This window comes from Anthonomus grandis, chromosome 14 (assembly GCF_022605725.1).
Source record: "Anthonomus grandis grandis chromosome 14, icAntGran1.3, whole genome shotgun sequence".
NCBI lineage: Eukaryota > Metazoa > Arthropoda > Insecta > Coleoptera > Curculionidae > Anthonomus > Anthonomus grandis.
In genome coordinates, this window is record NC_065559.1 from 14,410,961 (window position 1) to 14,423,618 (window position 12,658).

The 12,658-nt window shown below is 31.1% G+C and overlaps 1 protein-coding gene and 2 long non-coding RNA genes across 3 annotated transcripts in view; 2 read left to right on the forward strand and 1 right to left on the reverse strand.

Annotated features, from left to right (window-relative positions):
• The window catches only part of LOC126744656 (uncharacterized), a 113,806-nt gene that overhangs the window by 94,649 nt on the left and 6,499 nt on the right, over positions 1-12,658 (reverse strand). The gene's annotated exons all lie outside the window — the stretch shown is intronic.
• Positions 623-1,573, forward strand: LOC126744666 (uncharacterized). Its single transcript, XR_007663278.1, has 3 exons — positions 623-1,202; positions 1,292-1,362; positions 1,452-1,573. It is a non-coding gene; the product is annotated as an uncharacterized LOC126744666 (long non-coding RNA).
• Positions 7,332-8,708, forward strand: LOC126744659 (uncharacterized). Its single transcript, XR_007663270.1, has 2 exons — positions 7,332-8,123; positions 8,180-8,708. It is a non-coding gene; the product is annotated as an uncharacterized LOC126744659 (long non-coding RNA).

The following is a 12,658-nucleotide window of genomic DNA, read 5'->3' on the forward strand; positions in this document are numbered from 1 at the left end:
TCAACATGTAAGGCATAATAGACCAGATCTTATTTTAATAGATAAAATTTCCAGGAAAACAACTCTAATTGACGTAGCCATACCGAACAACAATAATCTGCAAGAGAAACACACTGAGAAAATCGCCAAATACAGAGATCTAAAAATTCAAATCGGAAGGCAATGGAGAATGGATAATGTTCAGACCATCCCAATTGTTATATCGACAACGGGTGTAATACCAAAGAGTCTACTGGAATACCTTAAACAACTAGGAACTGGCGAACATCTATATAAGCACATGCAAAAGGCAGTACTACTGGCAACCGCTCGCAGCACTCGAAAATTTCTAGGAGATAACTCTACATTTCAGGTCACTTAAGGGCACCGAAAGGCCCCCCACAGACCACAGAGCTTAATCCTTTTGATATCGGAGGTATCTGGGATGAGTAAATGATTCCCCCCCCCCCCTTAGAGGGAGTGCGAGCCTTAACTGGCTGTAAATAATAATAATAATAATAATAATAATAATAATAATAAAAATATTAATATTATTATGAAAATGTAAATACGTTAATTATTCTCCTAGTTTTTGTACAATTTTATTAGTATTCTGTAGTTAAAGTTAATGCGAAGGGTTTCTTTAGGGTTCTACTTACGTTTGGTTTATTATTTTTATCTATAGTGTTTAGTTTTTAGTAGTTCATCTTGTTCGAGAGCCCCATTTTGGCCCCAATTTAGGTTATTTAGGTTATATTATTGTAAATCCCTGTAGTTCTAATTTTCTAGAATTTGTATACTTGCTTGCTTTGACTGTCAGTATTCTCCTAAAATTATTGGTCTCTTTGGGCAAAAACAATGAAGATAATTCTAAATATTTCAAAACTGTTCCATCGGGTTTTAAAAAGGACGCGCTTCATGACAATTCATTCAGTTTTAATTATTTAGTCAGTTTTTACCTTGGAAACAATTAAACAAGTCAAGGCGAGTTAGGTTAGTGTTTTTTTGACGTTGACAATAAAAGTGTGTTCCCGAATTTCGTTACAATAATAATAATAATAATAATGAATTGAAAGACATCAAATGAGCCATCGAATCAACAACAACACGAAGTATTTTAAAATGATAAAATTATTTGTATTCTAATCAAACTTTTTTATAGCGATGTGCAAAAATGGCTAAAATGACTAGCCACTATCTCAGCCGTCATGCTCCGAAATAAGGTAACATATTTATATATGTAAATTAATTAATAATTTTAATATGGAATAGTAATAATATTATTTGTGTTCTTATCCAAAATTTTTTATAGCGATGAGCAACCATTAAACCAGCCATTGCCTAAGGCATCATGCTCGGAAAATAGGTAACACATTTATGAAGGTATATTAATTATAAATTTTAATTTATTTAAGTAAATTAAAAACCTTTAATATTCAAAAATTTTTACGTACTTTATTTTTTTTACGTAGGGATAAGTCATTGATCCAGCCGCTGCATGAACCATCGGTCTCCGAAACCAGGTATGGCATACCTATTTATATATGTTAATTAATTCATAATTAATTTACTTTATAATAAACAATCAATATAATCTCATTAAATTTATATTTTTAAGCAACGAGGAAAGTGATATTAATGGAGACGAACCGTTTTGCTTTTTATGCAATGAAACTCGCAAAATGGTTAAATGCCGGTATGTGCGATTGCACTTTTTTTTAATTTTAACCTTTTTTTTTTATTTTTTTAAAATTCATAACTTTTTTGTTGAAGTTGATGTTCTTATTGTCACTGCCCATTGCGTACTGTATGATGACATTTGCGATGCTGTTATTATCAGATAAATAACGCCTTCAGCGGCTGCATTCAAAATCCAGCATTTTTCAGAAAAGGTAAAAAACGTCCATATAATCTACTAGTTCAGTCCAATATCTTTCAAACAGCCTTTGCAAATTTAAGTACGTTAGATGGCGATAATTGTTTGGATGTAGTTGAATAAATTGAACAATTTGTCTGCCGATTATACACTAAAAAAAAAGACACTCAAAGAAGCTCGTTTCGCAATTTTTTCGAAGACGTACACATTTAAAGATGACGACGAAAGATCTAAAATCCATGCGAAGAGTTACGAGGTATCAAATCTTTCACCATGTAGATCTGAGCTTATTAAGCACATTCATCGCAGCGCATATATCTCCAGCATTTGAGCCAATGCAGACCAAAAAATACCAACTGCAAAGGTGGCTGTGAAAAATGTTGGCAGGAAAATTAAGGGCGGTATGAGCTCGATTGATTTGAAGGTCGTTGTCATAGAAGCAACTGCTGTATCAGGTAATAAATTGTCCGTAGTAGATGTTTATCACATTTGTTCAATTATTTACAAATTAAATAAATTACATTTTGGTTAACTTGCAGATGCTGAGTCTTCAGGTGTAACTGATGTGGAAGAAAATAATGAGTCTGACGGAATTTTTAGCCGTAGTAGCAATTCTCATTGAAATAAAAATTAATATATTTTTAAAAAATTATATCCAAAAGATTTTTTGAAATATATTCTACTCATATTTTTACATGAATTGTATTAATGTAAATATTAAATATAATAAGTCTTCTCTGTTGAGCGCGCTGTAAAAGAAATGCGCGAAGTGCTCTTCTATCGGCTGCTGATGGCATTTGGTACAATAAAATTCAGACTGACTATGTTTTTTTTTATGGTGATAATATTCCTCACTTGTATACCGAATTTCAAATTTTATAAAGTATTTTCACGATATACTGATTTTTGACGAGTTAAACAGGCTGCTAACAAGCCTTGTAAGATTTTAAATATTGAATAGGGAAAAACGGTTTAATAATTAGTATGTTATTTGAAAAGCCATCTTTGAGATTTTAGAAAACAGTTGCAACGCAACATATATAGTTTTTTTACAGATTTGAAACCGGCTCACCGCCAAACGGTAAAGCTAACGAAACCGTCAGACTGACGGCAGATTATTTTTTCTACACTATAAATTAACTTAATTTTAAAAAAAGTAGCTTTTCGAAAACAGTTGAATTTTTTGTTGCTCATCTCTCGGACTACTAGGGGTACAAATATACTGAATATCGGGGAGTTACCAAAGTAGTCGTGTAATCAGAATTTATTTATTATGTTTTTGTTCCCTATACTAAATATACTCATTTTGAGTTTAAAAATCGTTGATTAAAAATATTATAATAACAGTTCGTAGAAGTTTAAAAAGGATTATTATACATATACTTATGATTTAGGAATAATTGGCTGCATTGATGGTAGTCCCATAAAAATAAATGCTCCTAAAGAATACCAAAATTTACATGTAAATTTCAACTTTCATTTTATATTTTTATAAGTTTCAAATCAAAAATTTAGTAGGGGAAGTCTTTTCTCCACAAATAAAACGCTAATCCTCTAATTTCAGGAGTGATGCATTTCGGCAAGTGTTCTTGTCATTATCAGACTTGTATTCTTGAACAGAATATTGTTCTTTGTTTGAAGGTTGAGTAGATGTTTTGACATTATATGGTTCTTAAACTATAATATTTTTGTGTAACCTTATTTCTAAATAAATTTGGGGGGAATTAAGCTTGTCGTTTAGAATGGATTCTGGATGTAGAAATTTAACATAGAACAGGATGAACTGGATCTATAGGTGAAAATATTTTTTAGTTTGCCAAAGACTAGGTCCTTTAAACACATTAAGGTTGAATAGGAATAGGTTGACTTCGAACTCTTTTTTCTTGTTGGAAAGGAAGCATTTGTGGAGGTATATATTTCTTATTGAGGTCTTGTCTATAGGAAAGATTTTGATGGAAATTTCTGTAACTAGCATTATTCTTCTTCTTCCTCAATTACAATGGACTCGCGTCGTATTTCAACGGCCGCCCAATCTTGTTGTTTATTATGGACCTACAGTTTAACGTGGGTTCCGAACCACGAGTGTTTAGTTTTTTGTAAGACAAACACAGCCATGTCCATATTTGCTTAAAAAATTTAAAACTAAATTGCTTGTATTTAAATTTAAATTACCATGTAAACCTACTGAACTAGTTCACTTTATTTAATGATTCGGTATATATACCTAAAGAGTTACTATTTCTAAACTAAAGTTAAACGTATTTTAATGGTATAGCAGAGTCAGACATAAAAGGAGATTAACGAAATTCACCTACAATACAATCAAATATGGGTCCATAGAGCTTGTGTTGTAGGAATCATGGCTAATGGAGTTATAAAGGCGTGGTCAAACTAGTGCTTTTTTGAACTTTGTGAATTGCACAAGACTCAATTTTTATTGAGCCACTTACGCACAATGGAAATCAATGATATGTCAAATTGTTTTCTGCTTGCAGCGCCAGTTATGTTCTTGATACAGTCCTTTACTTTTAAAAAAATTGTTATATTATTAAAATGGATGAAAATTAGGGTAAACAAATCATTTTTTTGATGTCATAAGCCAATTAAGGTAAATGATAAATCACCAAGGATTTTCTGTAAACCTCTGCAGAACCCTCCTAAACTGATATCTATCAGTATCAAATATACGTTTTACTGCAATCAGCAGCAATAACAATACTATGATGCATTAATCGTATTCATAAAATAGAGAAATATTTAGCTTCTCAAACCTAAAAAATCGTTTTTCCTAAGTTTTAATCTTCCAAAAATCGATTCTTTTTTTAAACATAGTATATACCTCCGTAACTTATAATAATATAAAGCTTTAAGATGATATAAACTTATCTGACTCAGCTTGATTTTTCATACATTCAAAAAAAAAATCATGACTAAAAAAATATTTTTTATTTTGAAAATTTGTATATTTAAAAGAAAGTCTATTTTGAAATTAAGTATTCTCTAGCCCAAATTTCTCTTTTTTAAAATAAATGGGTGTTACAGTACCTTACGTTGTATAACACCAATGTGTTTAATACATAAGTAATTTGAATAATTATTACCAAACTCTAACAATAATATATTATTTGCATCTGAGTCACCATGTTACCTTAATAAAAATCTAAAATAATAAATAAGCATATTTATTTTTACTTAAGACTCATTATTTTTATCGTAAATTAGTACAAGGTAAAAACGCATTTTAAATATGCATGTGTTTTACTTAACAAAAGAATATTATGCTGCTGACACAATTTACTTCGGCAAATTATTAATTGGATGTTTATAAAATAAGTTTTTACTACAATATATGCTACAGCAAATAGAGGATGTGCTAATAATTATTAAGTTTCAGGGTAACATTAATATTCGGAGCTTTTTATGCCTTCTACTTTTAGTCGTTTATACAAATAATTTCGGCTTAGGCTTAACCTGAAACGTATAGGCACAGATGTAAATAGCTCCGCACGGAGGAGCTATTTACATCTGTGGTATAGGCTCTATTGTCAGTGTTGATGTCTGATGCAACAAAAACTGTAAGGTTTTCAGGGTTAAAAATGAGTTTATGTTTTTGTGTTGCCTTCGGGCTACCGATTTTCATCCAGTACCACCTTATATTACGAATCTTATTAGGAATACCAATCTTAAATGAATAGTAATAACTTTGGTCTTTTGCTCGAGCAGCTTCTCAGTTGCAATAGAGTATCTAATATATCTGTTAACCATTGTCACACACAACTTTATAATAATCACAATCGCTGATAGTATTAAAGTTTAGTAGTATACTAGTGAGTAGCCCGTACGTACAGGGTATCCTATTTGCTATTTCCGAAACTATAGGAGATACGAGGGTAATTAAATTAGAAAAGAGTTGCCAATTTTGATGCTTGTTCTTAATTTTTTTAGAGCGTTGCAAAATATTTATTAGTTCATGAATTACAGACTGATATATGAAAAACGCCAAATTTTATTATCATATTATTTCCCAAACTATTGGTCTTAGAAAGTTACTTTTAATTACAAAGTCTAATAATTTTTTGTGCTCCACAAAACTTCGCCCTTAATTTAATTTTAATGACGTTTGGTATCTTGGCAACGGACCAACTTCTTTTTTTTTTCGAAACCGAACCTGCATTTTTATAACTTATTTTAAAAGCGTTTTTTATTTTCTTTAAAATGATGTATCTCATTTATATGTTTCTCAACGTATTAATAACTATCATTAGTAATTTTTCCTTAGTGCAGGATCTGACTTTTTTAAATGCTAAAAACTTAAATATATTTAAATGTTTATTGTTTATGATTTAAAATTTAATTAATTAAAAGCTTAGGCTTATTAAACTAGTGGTTATTTATGTTAAGCATGATGAACCCTAATATAAATATTTTAAAGAATTTAGTTTTAAATTATGATACTTATTGATAATATCCGTTTAATTTAGTTGGCTGTGACAGTAGTTAAAGTCTGCGTTGTCATGGTTACCAAGCAAAAATTATATTTTTGACAGAAGTCATCAAGATTTCGCATAATTTTTTTTTGCTTGTTACTTTCTTGATTTATTTCCTTAGTTTCTTTTTGTATCAAAATGAAGTTTTCAAATGAAGAACGTCTAGATTTATTGTTTTGATATGCAAGAGCATTTCGCAACGCAAATGGTGCACTTCAAATATACACAAATTTGTATCCAGAAAGATGAATTTTTTACGATGAAGTTTTACAATATTTGCCATGTTAGAAAGAAATTTGCGCCAATATAAGTATTTATTAATCCACAAAATAGAGGTGCCAGTTTATTAGTAGAAAGAGCAACAAGCAGAAATAAACATGCTGGATTACTGGGTAAGGATTAACTGATTTAAACCAGTCCATTTAATATCGCGGTACTCGATTGTGGCTAATTCTTGAAACGGAAAAAACATTCAATAGGAGGAATGTTAATTAATTTAGAAAGGCTATTTTTTTAAATTAGTTTGGTTGATACAGGGTGTACCAAAAAAGAGTAGTACATAATTTAAACTTTTTTTTTAAATGGAACACCCTGTATCTAGTAACGCTATTTGACAGAGCATTCTTTTATATTGAATTTGATACCAACAAGTTTGCCTTTGTCTCTAACCGTCTTCTTAAAATTTGTTCTTAAAGAAAGAATAAGACATTTTTTCATAGACATTACGAGACTTACGACGGCAAATAATTTATACATACCTTATGGAATCAAAGTGACAAGCACTTTCTCACTCTGTTCAATTCTATTTTAAATACTTTTTAGCAAGAAAAAAAATCAATAGTTGTAGTAACTATAATGAAATTATAGTAGTAAAGGCAACAATATAAGTCCATGATGCTTATCTCATATTTTATAAGTAAGGAAATTTTTCTCACAAGTAAAAAGTTGGCCATGATTCATTTATTCTTTGTTGTGTGACATATGTCAATTTTAATGTTTACTTATCATGTTAAGTATATTTGTATCAAAATTAATTATTACTCTCAGCGAGAATTAGTAAATATGATTTACGTTATCGGTGAATGCCTTGGGAACTGTTTTTTGGCTTCAAGAGTTTATGCGGAAAAATTTCTTAATAACCGACATCCTGATGATAGAGTGTTGAAGATATGAAAAGAACGACTCGAGCATACTAGAAGCGTAGAATACAAGCAGCAAACTAGAACGAAAACAGTTTTAAATGAAGAATACCAATTAGCAAGTCGGGTGTAGAAACACCGGAAATTAGTATAAGACAAATAAGTAAGAACTTAGAAATATCGAAATTATCCGTAGGAAAATGTCTGAAGGAAAATAAAATATCATCCCTATCATGCTCAGATACATCACGAATTGGCCGAAAATGATTTTGAAAAAAAAAAGAACTTTTTGTCAATGGGCACAAAAGCAGCAGAAAACAAGATTTTTTTTAATTAACGGCATAATTTTCACTTTTACGATACAGAAAATTCGCATCGAGTTGTTGCTAATAATTTTCAACACCGATGGAACATCAATGTTTGGGGTGGAATAGTACATGATTTTGTTATTGGTACATAATTTTTTGAAAATGGTGTAACAGGGGAAGTTATTCTAAATTTCTTAAGAGAGGATTTTCCATCGTCCCGACTTTGTAGGGCAACAGATGTGTCTACAGTTGGATGGTGCACCAGCTGACTTCAGTGCAAATGTCAGGGAGCATATCACGCACCAATTTGGTAATAGATGGATTGGAAGGCTAGGTTTGTTATTAAAATTAACTTTTGTATACATAGTTATTAAGCTTTATAATTAATAGGTCCCATTGGATGGCCTCCGGATTTAACGCCTCTGGATTTCTTTTTGTGGGGAAATGTTAAATCCGAAGTTTATCGTATTGTACCCACAACTAGGGAAAATATGGTGGAGCGCATACACGAGTCTTTTAGATGTATAACACCTTCCACGCTTCGTGCAGTTAGAAGAAATTTCGCACGTAGGGTTCATTTATGTTTGGAGCAAAATGGTAGACACTTTGAGCAATTTTTGTGATATAACTCTTTTTATAATGTTGTTAATGTTATTGGTGAATTCTTGATGTAACTGAACTTGATGGTAGTGATTTATTTTTCTTGTGGGATTTTCCTACGGACGGTTTCTGAATTTGTAATTCCTTACCTATTTCCCTTACCCTAATTTCCGGATTTTCTACAACCGACTTGGTAACTGTCAATTTGATTTCTTCATTTAAAACTGTTTTTGTTCTAGTTTGTTTTTTGTACTCTACGCTTCCGGTATGCTCTAATCATTTTCAAGTAAAAATAAATGTTGTAATGCCAATGGAAAAATGCGCCACTTTTCCTTTAACAACAAATTTTGAAAAAAAGATTAGAGATAAAGGCAAACTTATTGGTATCAAATTAATGATAAAAGAATGCTCTATCAAAACATGTTACTTATTGCAGCGTAATAATCTACGAGAGTAAAACTAATAAGAAGTAAAATAGAGATTGACCAACAATAATACATAGTTGCTTAAGAGTATAGAAATACACATCACACATATGAGAAATATTATTAAAATTACTGGTCAATATAAAAAGGGTGGTTTTCTAACTACATTAGTTCCAGAAGCCCTAATATACAGAGTTGTGGAAAGTTGCGAATTCATGCGTGGTATCCAAAAGTCTAATGTAAATAATAAATAAGAAGAATCAGCTTCATTATAAAGAAGTTTAAATTAAGAGATATAAATGATTTTCTAAGTCCAGTAAATCAATGTTAAACTGTCGTAGCAAAATGGTATTTTCAATTCCCCTTTGTGGATAAATACCACTCTCTCTAAAATGCAAAAACTTGAGGAATCTTTGAGACAATGGTGATTTTTAACAACAGAGCATCTTTTTTCTCTGCCTGTTGCCACTGCCTACATCAACGATGGCGCCTTCGCATTGAAGTGGAACAAGCGTCTTCTGGATAGTGTCTTTTTATGTCACCTGCTTGGCCATACTTCCGGCACTTCAATTTCCGATCCTGACTGCTACGTATTCCAATCGCTTTCCCTAATCAGTCGCTAGACGTGCTAGTAATAGGACCTGCCTCAACTGCCATTTCAACATCGCGGGGTTCGTCCAGAAATGCTTAAACTACCAAACGTTCCATGATCCTTTCTTGGACATTTGGATATGCCAGTCGAACCAAATGTGCAATATTAGCATTTAATTTTTGCAAGAACTCTAGCACATTTAAGACTATCTTAATCATTTAAGTCTACTAGAGGCAGAAAATTTACACTGTATTTATTTACTACTATTTAATTTGGTTTAAAAATTGCCCCAATATTCCTACTTGAATATTGGCGCTACCTTTATATCTTAGCATTGTTTTTCATATAATAGTGTATTCCTGGAGTAAAAGTATTCCAGTCAGGACTGTTTTCCTGAGTTCAATATCTCGAAAAACCGCTTTGGACATTGGAAAAACACTTTCTAGTTTATCAATGTCGCAGATTGTTGCTCCTACTGATGACCTTGACTAATTAATTCAAAATAAATTTACTGAAATATTTCAAATTTAAAAATTTGGGCAAAAATTCTAATTCCAAAAGTAACAGAGATTAATTGAAAAGATGGTCAGCACAACATAAATGCTTGCTCATCAGTCAGTAAATGGAAGTAGGGTAATTATTTAATAAAAAGCATATGAAGGCGCCACTGGTATTCTGAATTAAAAAAAAATAACCGCAGATCGAGATCCTCGTTCAAAAGAAATTGCTTTCGATTCACCCTATATAATCCTCATTAGAATTACCCTGTATACTATCTATTATACAGGGTGTTCGAAAAATAGACGGAGATATTTGAAGGGGTGATTCCTTATTAAAAAATATGAGAAATAGTTTTTATAAACATGGGTTCGAAAATGCACTGTTTTCAAGATACAGGGTGATACTTTTTTTTTAAATATTATTTTTTTATAATTATAAAAAAAATAGTTACTCGTTTCTTTTAAAATTTGGAGGTATTACTTGTTGTATTAAGAGGCTAATTTAGCCCTAATTAGAGTTAAATTGTAAGGTCCAGTGGCGTCCCGGGGGACATCTTAGCAAATATTATTGGCAAAAAAATGTACGCCACTGCCTTTTTTCAACTTTTATATTTGTTGTTTGATTAAGCATTTAAAAAAAAACTTTTTTGCCTCTTGTGTTTTTTTCGTATCTCACTTCGTTTTTGACAAACAAAATAAATACGGTTTTAATACATGCCACTGGACATAATTGGTTTATTAATTTTTGGTAAAAAAATCACAGATGCCTTGAAAAACAGAAAATCATTTCTGCATGGAGGTTTGACTTTGACAATTGTCAGTTATCCTAGAAAAATAATAATTATTATTAATAAACAATTAATATTTAAAAAAAAAAATGTATCACCCTCTATCTTGAAAACTGTGCATTTCCGAACCTATGTTTACAGATATAACTTTTTCTCATATTTTTTACAAGGAATCACTTATTGAAATATCTCCGCCTATTTTTTGAACACCCTGTGTATCCCTTATGGGTTTCAGCCTATTTATATATTCACTTAATGAATATGCGCCTTTAGGTTTGGCTGAGCATAATGATGTTAGACAAAGATAGTCACCGATACACAATTAGCCTAAATACTATTTATTATTATTTAAAACAAAATATGTACCTACACTTATTTAGAGAAATGACAAAATGTTGCTCAGAACCTTAATCAGAAAATAATTATTAAGTTACTTGAATGAAATAAAGATGAAATAAGACCTAAAAGAAAAAAATACATAAATAAATAAAAAAATTCTAAGATTTACAGATGACCAACCTAATGTATAAGGATTGGTAAATCATCATGCGATCGCACTGAAAAACCTAACACCCTATTAAATAAAACCCGTCATACGTCCGCCAGTTTTGTAAAAAATAATTATAAGCCGCCTTATCTACTTTTAAATAATATCAATCTCTAGTTAATCCAGAAAAATAGACAAATTGTCCCTCTTCTTAAAACTCTTCCTTAAAATTTTAATTAAAAAAATCAATTAACTTGCTATGTGTATTATTTTATTAAATTCCGTATTAAATTTAATTGTGGCATTATGCTCTTTTGTTTTATGGCAGATTGACGAGTCTTATAAAGAGAAATTTTGAATTTATGTAACAAAGTTTACTACATCAAATAATGTTTTATTTTACAGGGTTTCCCATGAATTACCCGTTATAAAGCTACAGGTAATACCAATGATCAAAATAAAATTTGTTACATAAATGTGGCGGCAAATGGTAGATTTTTAAAAAAAAATGTGAATAAGTAAGAATTTATTTTCGAAATATGACGACACTTTTAAAATGGTTCCAAGTACTAATATGAAAATTAGTGTACTAAAGTTTTTAAAGTTATGATATCCAATTTCAGTATTAGTTTAAAGCTAATTCCAGTTGGGCGCTTGCTACTAACTATATATTGAAATAACTCGTGCATGTTTTTCATCCTATATAACTAAGCTTGTTTTGACTTGGTACTTAAAAAGACTTGTTGGCATGCGGATTCGATAACTTGAACTGGAGGACAATTCGCAGGGTGTTAAAGGTAATCTTCAGACTTACAAGGGTGCGAGTTTTATTGTACTGTTATAGGTCGTTCTCTGATAAAAGGCGTTGATTTTTATATTTCTATCAGACATCTACCATCTTTGGGATCATTTCATGACGACGACGGAAGGCGGCAGTGTCGCATCTTAACAGTCGCGAATATGTCAACTGTTCCGGAATTCGGTAATCAAATGGTGGCGCGAGCGACGGACACGCTGCGCGATATCTCGAGAGACATGTGGAAGATTAACAAATATTTTCGAACAATGGTCTAATATTAAGGTATAAGCGTTGACTGGATACTTGGGAAGATCACATAAATGATGTTTCAAATGGTGAAAATCGGAATCGTATGTCGGTCATCTTGCTTGGCAAAATTGACAGGAGCTGACAGAAATTACGTTGTTAACATTGACTGATAAAACATCATTTGTCATATCATTTGAGTTTGTTTTTCATTTTAATGTATGCTAAAAGCGTGGGTTGGGGTTGCTTTATGAATGCTCTTTTAAATCAATAACTTTTTTCCTAAAAAGTTGTTTTTCAATATAGGGAGTAATGTTTTAATTGATATAGAACAATTTCAGGTGTCCGGTAAGAAAACGTGATTTTATTTATTACTGTTGTTTTTTTGTATTGTTAATTTTTAGCCTGTTTTAAAATCAAATTCACTTGGTT